Raw genomic sequence first — 12613 nt, 5'->3', positions numbered from 1 at the left:
CAGTGCAGCCCTCGGTCTATTTCTGGAACACGATCAAACACTGATGCTATTTTTAGCAAGTACTGAAAAAACCTCCACACACAAAGGCACTTCGCTAGAACGTTACGTCCAAAACATTAAATGTGCATTAAGCGCCCCCTCCCCTCCTCAGCACCCGCTTGCATTGCTGCAGATGATGTTTTTCAAAGCAGAAAAATACTCAAATGTTGCTTATATTCTCCCTCCCTCCCATTAACTCCCATCTGCCTCTGCCTGTTGCAAGCTCCTCGCTGTCTCCCTGAGCAGAAGGCTTTGGAGTGGATGTATTCTTTTAGAGCTGCATGTCTCCATTGACCAGATTCCCTACATGCTGGGGAAAGGGGGGGGGGAGGTGCTTAGGCCCCTTCCCCAGAGGAGCGTCCCAAGAAAGCTCCAGGGTCTAACGCTGTCCACGCTGGAGATTCCCAAATGAGGAAAGAAAATTAAAATTCCTCCATACCCTTCCCACATTTCCCACCCATGCTTTGCAAAATCGCGCTGTTTGCAACACACCGCCTTTGGAAATGTATATTTTGAAGGCTGCGTGTGTGTGTGTGTGTGTGTGTGTGTGTGTGTGTGTGTGTGTATGTATGTGTGTTGCGTTCTAGTAATTCACTACGAAGGGGTTGGAGAAAATAGACTCATGAAGGCAGCGCGGAGCAGCCGCCTTGAGTCTCCTTTGCCAGTCTGCGTCAGTCATCAGCTACTGACGTCACGTGCAGATTCTCCCCTTTGGTGGGTCTGGTTCAGCCGAGAAGAGGCTTCTGCTCGGAGACAGCGCTTTGTGCTCGGCGCAGCCACTGAGCAAGCGAGGCGGGCGCCACCCGAGGCTTGGGCTGGGCAGCTGCAGAGGAGGCTGCAGCCTGGTGTGCACCAGGCGTGCGGGGCCCCGAGGGTTTGCCCAGCAGGACAGCCCCCTCCCCAAACGCCCGGCGCAAACTCGGCTCGGCACAGACGTGGAGCGAGCGTCCTTTCCCCGCCCTTTCGCAGCTGGCCGCTGTAGCGGAGACAGCTATGACTATAACTCGGATTAATTCTGTGTTTGTCGGGCAGATAGCCCCGGCTCCTCGAGTGACGCAAGTAACAGATTCTAAGGCTCCCGCTCTCTCTCCTGCTCCCTTTTTCTCCCTCCCTCCTTCTTTTCCCTCTTCTGTTTCCTGCGCCCACGCATCCTGCTCGGTCGCCCACGGAATCAGACAGCTACAGCTTCCCAGAGAGCAACCATCCAAGTTACAGACAGACAGACTCCCAGAGCAGGAAAAAATAAACGTGCAATTAAACACACACATACACACAGCCTTTTGCAAATGGCCAGCAGCGTTTAGGGGCTCCCCTGTGTGGGGGAGGGGAAAGCTGATTCACAAATCCACCGGCCTCCAGTCAGTGCTCCAGGCAGGGCGGGGGGAGCGGAGAGCGGACGGAGAGACGACGGACAGGGAGGGCTTGCTGCTGCAGCTTTGCCCTCGCGCCACCACCCGGAAAGGAAACCCACCTCTATAAATGCCCAGATGGCAGGGTATTAGCGAATAAACAACTTTTGTTGAAAGGTAGACGGAGAAAATTGAACAAAGACTGCAAAGGCTTAGTCTCTAGCGACATTATCAGGACTTTTTAAGACTAGGTGACGCTTTACCCTTTCTACCTCTCACAGACCAGGGGATCTTCTATTTTTCTTCTTAAAATAATGCCCCTGAAAAATGAGCTGAATGGATTAGTGCTATTTTTAAACCAGTTTGAAAGGAGCTTGTTTCATGAGAGTGACGAAGTGTGTGTATATGTGTGTGTGTGTGTGTGTGTGTGTCTGTCTGTCTGTCTCAGTGTGTGTTGTATCTGAATCTGAGATTTTCAGCAGAAGACATGCCACATCTCAGCATGACAGAGGGTTTATTGATTGGGGATGTGATGGAGGTGGGAAGAATTCTTGCAGATTGGAAGGTTTGAACAAAATCACATACACAGATCACCCTCCCCAAACATACACAGCATCCCAGATCCACCTCGCATAACTTCTGCCTCGAGAAGTGGGAAAACCGGAAAGCAGAGAGCTATTTACATGGTGCCCTCATGCCCGGTCCATCTCCTTTATCAACGTTCCCTGTCAATGATCTTCCTTATGCCAATAAACAATTTTCCAGAGGTTACCGCTAGGATTTGGGGCACAAGGCCTGGGAGAGAGTGGTCATGGGGCTGACCTTTAATCAGTGTGATCTTAGAGATTTTGGTTTAAGCTTAAGCCCGTCCTGTATGCTCAACTCCTGTCTGTGACTTAAGCTTTGCCTACAAGAGGGAGACAGAGGACGGCTGCTCCGCACGGAGGACACCCTCTGGCAGCCCATCAGCAGCTGTTTATTTTTAGTTCCATGAATGCATGTATGTATGCACGTGAGAATGTCGCTGCAGTGGGGAGGTGGGCAGTCAGAAGAAACATCAATGAGACGGAGTCTGCTGGGGTTCTTGCACTGAACATGGCTTATCACATGGGATCATCAGATGTGGCCGGATGGACAGGAAAGCTTCCCCATCACGTGTTTCAGTGAAGTCTTGTTGGATGAATGAAAGTGTCAGGCCAAGTATGTTTTTAAAGGCACAGAGTAGGTATGTTTTTAGAGATATGAGCATAAACTCATGTGACCATACATTTTCTATGTAGACTACATAAACTATACAGAGAAGAGACACTTTAGCATTGTGTGACCTGCTTTCTGTTTCTATGCTTTGTATGGTGGTTGGGTGCTATGGTGTCTGATGTCGAGGCCAAGGCAGCCTCATTCAAGATCACTTTGGGGGCCCCTAACAGCTTTCGGCAAACCCTGTATGTAACCCTAACAAAAGAGGCAGAGTTGGAAATAGAAGAAATGTGCTCAGACCCTGCATCTCAAAACTTTTGAGAGCGGCAGCCAAAATTACACTAATCCAGCTTTGGCGAACTGCTGGACTCAATGTCTGTGCTCCTTCCCACGTGCCCCCAGAAGGGGACCCCCTCTTTCCTGTCCCTGTCTTGCTACTCTAATCAAGCTGACTGGTTACACTGGGGGCCAGGGGGTGCCTAGGAGGCTCAGCAGAAATATTTACCGAGAGTTAGTCCTCCAAGGACAGCATCTGCAGTTTCCCTACACATCAGTCAGGTCTTTTGGTATAGGCCTGGACTGGAGCTGGTGACCTTGGCTTTTCAAGCTGTCCCGCCAGCCTTTGCTAAGGGTTGTGGTGCCCAATTCCTGTCTGAGCAACCAAGCTAAGGACCCAGGGAATTAATAGACTGACATGGAACCTGTCCAAGATGCAAACCGCCTTCTGTACTGCCCACCCATCCCTGGGCACCCCAAGCATGAGAAGGACTCATTTCCCCTAATGCTCTCCCAGAGGACCTATGGGGTAGGCTGCTGTCAGAAAGCCCTTGAAAAGAACTGAGTCTCCTCTCTTTCAGGGTCAGAGAAGGCAAGAAATGTCCCACCTGTGTCTCTTGTCTCCTCTCTGAGCACCAAGAAAAATGCCAGTAGGTAAAGTACTGGGTTTGCAAGAGGAAAAAAAAAAAAAAAATCCAGCTCTCAGGAAATCAACCAAGGGGAGACTATCAGGGAAGACGTCCAAGAAAGAGATTCCTCTTGGCCTAAAGATGTCTCCATCAGGGAACAGAACTATTTTGGCCTAAGTAAGGGACAGGGTAGGGGGAGAATAAACCAATAGTTTTTGAGCACCTATATGTGCCAGACACTATGCTGGATACTTTTACATGAATGATCTTATACTTAAAGGGCAATTTTATGGCTATCGTTATAGGAATGTTACCTACCCCATTAGGTTGTTGAGCACATAAATCACTCCCAGAATATTAGTTGTTTTTTTTTTTTTTTTCCATTTTAAAGCTAAGGAAATGGAAAGCAGACGATTTAAGCGACTTGTGCAAAAGTCTTAGAGCTTGAAGTTGTAGAATTAGGGATCTCTCTGATCGTATTCATATTTGTATGGCTCCTATACTCATGCTCCCATCACTCTGTCATGTGGCTTCTATTCCAATATCTGGTCTTTTATGCACCAGTTCTAGGCTCCATCGTTAGGAATTAGAGATGCCTAGGACTTTCTCAGCAGTGACCTAAATAATGAAATTGATTTATTCCTCCAATATGACACCCCCTCCCACCCTGGCGAGGCTCTCTGCCTATGAAAAGAGACTCCCCACTCTCTACCAGCAAAAGCCCCAGCCCGTTCAGCCTCACCAAAACTCAAGGGATTTGTCTGAAGCCAGCCTGTGTGAAGTAGAGATGCAATGAACTTTCTGTCCATCTAGGCCGCTACACCCAACCCTGTTTCCCCCCTCCACTGAGGAAGCCCCATGGGTGGTACCAGGAAGGAGTTAGGAACTCCCCGGACCAGTCTCCCAAGAAAGCTGTTTGAAGGTGAGAACAGCAGTAAATCTGCATTTGGATTGGCTAGTCATCCGGGTCCTCCTTCACACCTTTAGAAACCGGCATCCCTGATCATTTTCCTGATTCTGAAAACCTCAGAGGCCAAGCCATTAGCACCGTGGGGGAGATAAGCCACAGCATGCATAATACAAGCTAGTCCACCATCCCCTTCCTCTGTTAAGTACACGTTTCATCACTTACCCTGATCAAGAGGTACATTTGGTCTTGGAAAACACTTCTTACAAGCCAGCACATTGGGAGGTTTGAGGGTGATATTTTTAAGGATCACTTGCATGCTGAAAGAAAGTGACTAGAATTCCAGCCCCTCCCTTTCCTTTTGTTGCCATCAGCACTCAAAAGTCTCAACTCTCTATCTACCTGAAAGCCATGGCAGTGTTCAATATCAGAACAGTTAAGACAATATCTGCTCTTTGCTCTTTCAAATGCCCTCCTCCCCACCCTACGCCACTCTAACTGCTTGGAGAACCAGATGATAGGTTTTCCCCTGTCTCACCGGATGAAAAGCACATTTGGGAGAATGGGGACCTAGAGGGTCACCCAAGAGTATCTAGAGTGGGTTACATGGTGAGGATCTAAGCAAAGACAAGGAAACCAGAGCAAGCACATGATAGGGGGCTGAGGCTGAAGCAGTTGGGTGGGGTGGGGCTCGGGATACTGGAGTGCTTTAGTTTAGCAGAGGCTAAATAGAAAAGGATCAGAGCTTTGGATCACGGGGAGAAAAGAATAATGTGAGGGGTGCTTCAAGATAGCTGCGTGAGTCTGGCTTTAATCTTGTGGTGGGTGGACCACCCACCTGAATTCAGTGGGCAGAGAGACCTCAATCACAGATTCATTTCGGGGGTGGGGGGTGTCTAGTGGATCTGAATTAGCTGAACTTTTTATCCTTTCACTATTAAAGCAGCCTTAAATTAGCTGCTGGTCTGCTAGACTTGGATCGCTATATCTGATAGTCCAACGGTAAAAAATGGGTATTGCGTCTCTAATTCCTTGTCCAATAAATATAGGCAGTAGAACAGTGGAAGAATGGACTAACATGTCTGCTGATTGGCCAGTTTTTTTGTACTTATTGGCAAGGCTATGAGTTAAGTAATGAATTGAGTCTGAATCTTTTCATGAGAAGAGAGACCTTCAGCTCACATGTGAAAACCTGGCCTCTTCCATTGGTTCTAGCTTACCCCTAAAAGTGGAAATAAAAGTAGGGAAGAGAAAATATACTTTCTAGGTATAGTGGGTTTTCCAAGAACCACGCTTTTTGAAGTGATTGTGAGAAAGGGAGCACTCTGACCTCAACAAATTCTGATTGGGTTACTCCTGGGGGTGTGTTTTGTTTTGTAGTCCAGATTAACATTGTGAGGCTGGACCGACGTCTGTGTCAGGGCTGGGATCCCCAAAGGGCATTCAGGTCAAAAGGAAGCAATAAATGACAAATCTTAACAAGCCTAGCAGGGTAGATCTATTTCATGAGCACTGGGTTTCTGAGATCATTACCAATCATCCTAGACAGGGCTGGCAAATGTCACTTACCTCACCATACAGGAACCTGTGGCTCAGAACCCATGAAGAAAAGCCTTGGATCTCAAATGAAAATGTCTAGAGTGAAGCCATAGCAATGTGGTAGGATGAAATGCAAATTTAACTGGAGAAAAAAAAAATCTAGATGATTCCATCCTGTATTCAGGGGGCAATCCAATTCTGAGGATCTCTTTCTCTCCTCCTTACCCCGCATATTCTCAATCAGTCCTAAGTAAGCTCTTTCACTATATATGACTAGGATTAAGGGTTTTCTGGTCTCTCCATCTGGTTTCAATTACATCACTCTCAGATACCTTGGGTACCTTCATTGAGTGTGACTGCTCTGGTAGAGAGTCTTGAAGCTTCATTTCGGAAGAGGTAGGATTTGCTGTGGCTTTCCTGACCTGGGGGCTGAGTGCTGGGCTGATTCTGGCATGAGGCAGAGGGAGGAGAGAGGGAAACTAATGTCAGGCATCTGGGTATAACTCAGAGAGGAACTTGCCAAAGAGAGAGCAAAGCCACTGCCCCTGTGAGGGGCACCTCAGAGAAACAGCTGGGTGGGCAGTGAATGGAGGAAGGATGGTGATCAGGAAAGGGTGATGATGGCGAGGGTTGATAGGAAGGTGAATGCGAGCAGCAACACTGCAGAAAGCACGAGGCAAAGGATGAGGTGTGTCCTGGGTGTTTGAGGACTGCTTTGAAAACTCATCTGGTCTCCTCTTGGTCGCTGGCGCTCCTACAACAGCAAGAATGAAAGGGAAAGGGTGTCAGCAATCTACATTCCATCACTCACAGCTCCCTGTGAGCGAGCACTCAGTTCCAGGCTCTCCCCTCCTCTCCTTCGGTGGTATCCTTTTAGTTTCTCAGATCATGGCAGGGACACAAGGGCCAGATGCTCAAGGCTACAGTTAGGTAAAGGGATGCTCAGCCTTACCAGCAGGTGGCCAAATAGTTCACTCCAAATTGGCAGATCTGAACCAACTATTCACCAAGAAGTCACATTTCTGGCAAAGCACAGTTTGTGATATTAACAGGTCAAATCAGAGAGAGATGCTTCCATTGGTAGCTGAGGGCCAGGAGGTTACATTATGGACAAATGGGTTTAACCCAACCACCCTGTTTAAGACAGGGACAGCCCAATTGCTCAGGAGGTGCTGCAGAAAGCCTGCTCTTGTATCTTCTGTGTTATTATCATCAGGTACCATTCTGATCCCATTATGACATCACTCTGCCTATAGGGAAAGGAGTAGCTAGTAGGACGTCTTGGGACAGGGGTGGGGAAGTAGGTAATATCCCATGTGACCGCTGTCCCACTGTGTAGATTTAGAGACACCGAAGTGAAACTGGAAACCATCACCCAGCCCAAAGAGAAATGGGAATCCTATGACTTACCCGTATCTCAAATCCCCGGGAAGAACCAATGTGGAAAAATGTTTTTAAGGTTCTCCTGCATGAAGTGAAAAGGATTACACCTTTGCATGGTACAGGAGAGTTGAAATAATATGTGGGATTCTTCCAGGGACCTAGATACCTTTAAAATGTGGGCTGGTGAGAGACCAACTTTACAAAGGTAAGTGGCTTGTGTAATTCCCAATTCTCAAATGACTTTGTATCAAGGGAGCTCAATTATGAACCAACCTGAAACAGGGAAAGGAGTGACTCAGGACAAGATCTGTGTGTAAATCAAGGAGGTGTTTTCACAGTCTTTATTATCTGTGGTTAAAAAGCCCAACTGAGACCTCAATTTCAACCAACACCAACCATAAAGTCAGAACTTAAGCTGGGAGTAAAGATTCTGGTCTTGACTCTGCCATTTGCTCCTAACCGAAATCTGGCCACAGCACTCAGTATTTTAAATCCTCAACTTACAAAATGTGCGTACTGCTACCTGCCCTACCTACCTCATAGGATTTTATTTTTAAGAACATAGGTGTGAACATGTTCCACAAATTAAAATGGCCTCATCTCCATAATGGAAATTCTTCTTAGGCACTGTGGCAGTTACTCTGTTTTCTTCAGTCTGGGCTTCAGAGAGCACCGATTGGACAAGCATTGCTATGTAAGTAATTGCCTTATGTACTGAATTAAAAAAAAAACAGGATTGAAATGCTCTAGGATCCAGGAAGTTTATGGAGAAATCTTAGAACCAGATACGACCTATTTAAGTTAGGTGATAAGAACACATTTCACTTCCAATTTCATGTTGTCCCTTGGTCCTTGCTTCTCTTGAGTTCTCTCTCTCTCTCTCTCTCTCAGGAAAATTCTAAGGACCATGAAGGTCACTGAGGTTCGGGCGTCTGCTAGTCTCTGGTGATGCCAGGAACTTATTTAATCTCCCCAGGTCTTGGCTTCATGCAGTTGTAGTATTTAATCAGATCAGGCAAGTAAGATGTTTAGCACTGTGCTGGCACCCAGTAAATGTTACATGAAATTATGAAGGAGGCAGAAGAAACCAGTCTTTGGAGTTTCATGTCCCTTGATGACTCAGGACATCTTATTTTCTCCTTGGTTCAAGACACCGAGAAGCTGAGATGCCTCAATTTGCTACCCACAGGCCAGGGCAGAATGACTGCTATGGAATTTCTATCAAAGAGCCAGTAGAGGGAGCTCCTCAGTAAAACTACTCTGGTCTACGTTTCCTTCATTTCTGTATAAGATAAATCTCTGCCCAGAGGCCCGGGACTTTTTCTCTACCAGAAATCTTTTACTTAGAGAAAACTGGAGCCCTCATCAAAAGACCTGGACCCAGTCCTGCTTTCAGAGAACCCAGGGGTTCTTGTACTTTAGAGACAGCTTGAGTCCCATGCCAAGGTTCAGCTCTTGGGCTACGGTGGCAAGTTGGAATAGAAAGTTCCTATTGGGGCTGGATCCAGAAGATGTGGGGCTGAGACTTTTGAAGCTAACGCTTCTCTGGCCCGTGGAATTTTGAGTATGCTCTAGCTTTAATAACCATCCTCTCCCTACAAAAATCTAGACTCAGTCCCTAAAAGACCTTGTTACAAATTTGTTATAAGGCAGTCGTGGAACCTGGATGCTGTGAAGCAGTAGAGTGAAGGGAATAGTCCTTGTGTGCTCTGAAGAACGTTTAAATGCAAGCATCTGCGAAACTCAATGATGGCCATGAAATCCTTCTCAGATAAAAGACCTAAGATGGCTGCCAAGAGGTGGCAAGACAGGCTCTACTGAGGCTCTGAGCCTCAGTTTTTCCACAGTTCCTTCTCTGCTCAGATTCCTCAGGTCGACCGGGGGGCCCACTATCAGGGGACAAACTTTTTTTCCCCACACTTATTTTCTGGTTCACAGTTAATCAGTGTCATAGTCGGAGCCCCAAGAGACGGTGGGAGATCTTTCCAGTCTGTCTTACAATTAACATTCGCTCACAGTCTGGTTTTGATTAGCAGTGGCCTCCTTTCTTTTAGGGTACCCAAGGGGCTCTGTGCCTCACCTACTTACAGGATGATGCATAGCTCAGGAGGGGCCCAGAATAAGATGAAGGCTTGCCATTCAGGGAGCTTAAGAACATGCGAGCGCTATTCTCCCTCCCCCTGCTGGTACGGTATCAAGAGTAACAACAGGGGCTTCCCTGGTGGCGCAGTGGTTGAGAGTCCGCCTGCCGATGCAGGGGACACGGGTTCGTGCCCCGGTCTGGGAGGATCCCACATGCCGCGGAGCGGCTGGGCCCGTGAGCCATGGCCACTGAGCCTGCGCGTCCGGAGCCTGTCCTCCGCAGCGGGAGAGGCCACAACAGTGAGAGGCCCGCGTAACACATAAAAAAAAAAAAAAAAAAAAAAAGAGTAACAACAGCTGAGGTTTACTGAGTATTGACAAGCCTCAGGTGCTGTGCTAAGAGGTATGTATACATTATCCCATGTAGTCCTTGCAGTAACTCAGTGAAATAGTTCCTTTACAATTTCCATTTTCAAGTTGAAAAGCTGGGCCTTGGCGAGGCTAATAACCTGGCCTAAGCCAGTGTATTAGCTGTATTCTGAAATACAGAGCAACCCCTCTTTGAGCCCTAGCCAGATTCTCCAGAACAGACAATAGTGGAGTTCCCTTCAGCCTCAGGGGCTGTTTCCAAGGGTAAGAGGAGCCTGGGCAGTGGCCCACACCTTGTTAAGTCCCACCCAGGCCCAATGGAAACATCTGATGTTCCTTGTCATTCCATTGTCTCATTTCCATAGGATAAGTGCAACCTGCCTTGGGAGGAAAAAATTACCACCATGATGAAACTCTTTACCTCCTTTTCTGTCTCTAAGATTATCCCTCTAACACCTGGCCAAGCCACCGAGAACAAAAGGGACTCATTATATCTTTGGAAATTTCATTGGATTCAGAATCTGGGGATGAGCTGGAAGACTGATAGCTGGGGACCTAATTCAAGAGTAGAATTCTTTAGGCCCTATGCTAGAAAAGAAAAGACTCTTTGGGAACTGCCACTAAGAATAATCTGGGGGCCAAGGGTAGGTAATGGGTGTTAGCAGCAGCTCTCAAGCTATGACTCCATCTACCCTGATTTGTAACTTTGCTTGGCTCTGTTCACCCAACTCTGGCTAAGGGTCAGTGTGGCTCCTTTGACATAGGGGCTTGGACCAGGTAGGAAAAGCAGAGGCTGTACAGCTAACATCAGAGGAGGCACTTCTCCTTAATCATAGATGACGAAGGCCCTGCCTTCAATCACTCCATGAGCTTAACTCTCCTACTACCCTCCACTCCTGAAGTCAACAGAGGGAAGCTGTCCAGTGAGAAGGTAGGTTTCTGATGACCAGAAGGAGAAAAGCCGATACTGCCTTGAAGAGCCTGAGAACCACGGGCTACAGGAAGAAGGCCCAAGCTTGTCCCAGGTCCCTCCTACCCTGTCTTCTCATCCCCTCGTCTCTAGGGCTGACACCAAATGTTTTGACTCACGGAATAACTTGCTGCTCTGGGCCAACAGTATTAGCAAATTGGTTCCGATGGGTTTGAAAAATGTTCAGTTACAAATGAAGACAAAACTTTGGTCTGGATTGTAACGGGAGCATTACTAATGTTTTGACCGTATCTGGAGGTCATGCATATGAAGAGTTCATTCTGATTAGGGATTTGTGGCCCAGTTCACTTAAACACGCAGACACCGAGCCCTCAGCAAGGGACCAGCTTTCATCGTGCTGCAGCTTGCTTCCTCTGCATCCTGGTTAGAGCCCTCCAGCGCCAAACGGGTTACAGGGTATTTATGTTTTCCTTGAAATCCCCTTCAAATGCATGACAGTCTCCCAAGGGACCCAAAGGGGTGGGGTATTAGGGACAGAGATGCCTTGAGAAAGGGGGAAACACTAATAACAATAGAAAGCATTCATTGAACACCTGTTATACACCAGGCAGTGTCCTAAAGCACTTCGCACATCTTCATTTACTTCTCGTAGTAACCCTAGGAGGGGGTACTAGTATTATTCCCATCTTATAGATGAGGAAACAGGGAGGTGATCGAACTTGTCCAAGGTCTCAGTCTATTAAATAGGCAGGATTTTCATCCAGGCTATCTGGCTCATGCTCTGAGCCCTGTGCTAGATTCTCTCCTCTTAATGGAAGGATCTCCAAGGTGCTGGCAGGGGACTGGGCATGTATAGATCCCAAATGAAAAGGGATCCACATTCAGTCTGGTGTTATATTTGCTGTGGATAGTCTGCGGAAGGCCAGACATCACAGGGACTAATGGGCCCAGAGAAACCTGTTGCCTGAGGCCTGAGGAACTCCTGATCCCTCCATTCCAGGGCCATAGAAGAAGACTGTGATAACAGTACCTTTAACACAAACATGCCCACTCCTCCAAACACCCGAGGAGCTCCTTAAGGAAAAGAATTATTCAACTTGCTCTGAGCGACAGTCATGAGATTGCATAAATTATAGAGCGGGTGGACTCTGACCCCTTGTTTTAGAGATGAGGTCAAAAGAGGCCAAGTGAATTACCGACGTCCACTAGGTTAAGAAGCAGAGCCTGGGCTAGAACCGAACTGACTCCTGGTTCAGTCAGGCTTTCTGATCACAGCGTGTCAGATAAGAGAATACAGTGGTTGCTGATGAAGGAGGCTACTAGTACTCAAGACCCCACCTTCTAGAAAAGAAAGGGAGGTGTTTTTCTAATCTGTGTCGGGAACTAAAGCCGGGAGGGAGAGTCAGCTTGCACCAGCTCACAGGGCAAGTTAGGGAATGAGCTCATTGATTTCTGTTCCCAAATATGCAGCTCACCAGCTACATAGGTGGTGGGTGGTTAGCCTTCAAGAGTCTGAGAGCTTATACATCAGTAGGTTAATGTAGAGCAGGAGAAATCCTATTGTCTTGGAGGAGGTGGCTGAAGAAACGTTTTTAGGGAGGAGCCTGTTTTGCTCTTTTCTCTTACATCACCTCCCTCAACGATTTCGTTTTCCAAATCTAAGTGAATTCGATATAGAAAAATAAGTAGAAGCAAATGACCCTCGGAGTGAATTGGGATGCTAACTGCTGCCCTAGAGTGAGGGTAGGTGAAGCCACGCCCCTCTCAGACTTGGTCATTCTTAATAACCAAGACATGGTGGTACGGGTAAGTCCTATAATTCCGGGACCCAAGAACCCTAACAAAATCAGCCTGTGGGCTTGCAATAGGATGAACTGCCATAAAAACCTGGCATCATCCCCAAATACTACCA

This window comes from Phocoena phocoena, chromosome 8 (assembly GCF_963924675.1).
Source record: "Phocoena phocoena chromosome 8, mPhoPho1.1, whole genome shotgun sequence".
NCBI lineage: Eukaryota > Metazoa > Chordata > Mammalia > Artiodactyla > Phocoenidae > Phocoena > Phocoena phocoena.
The sequence above is the reverse complement of the archived record's forward strand: the minus strand, read 5'-3'. Positions refer to the sequence as shown.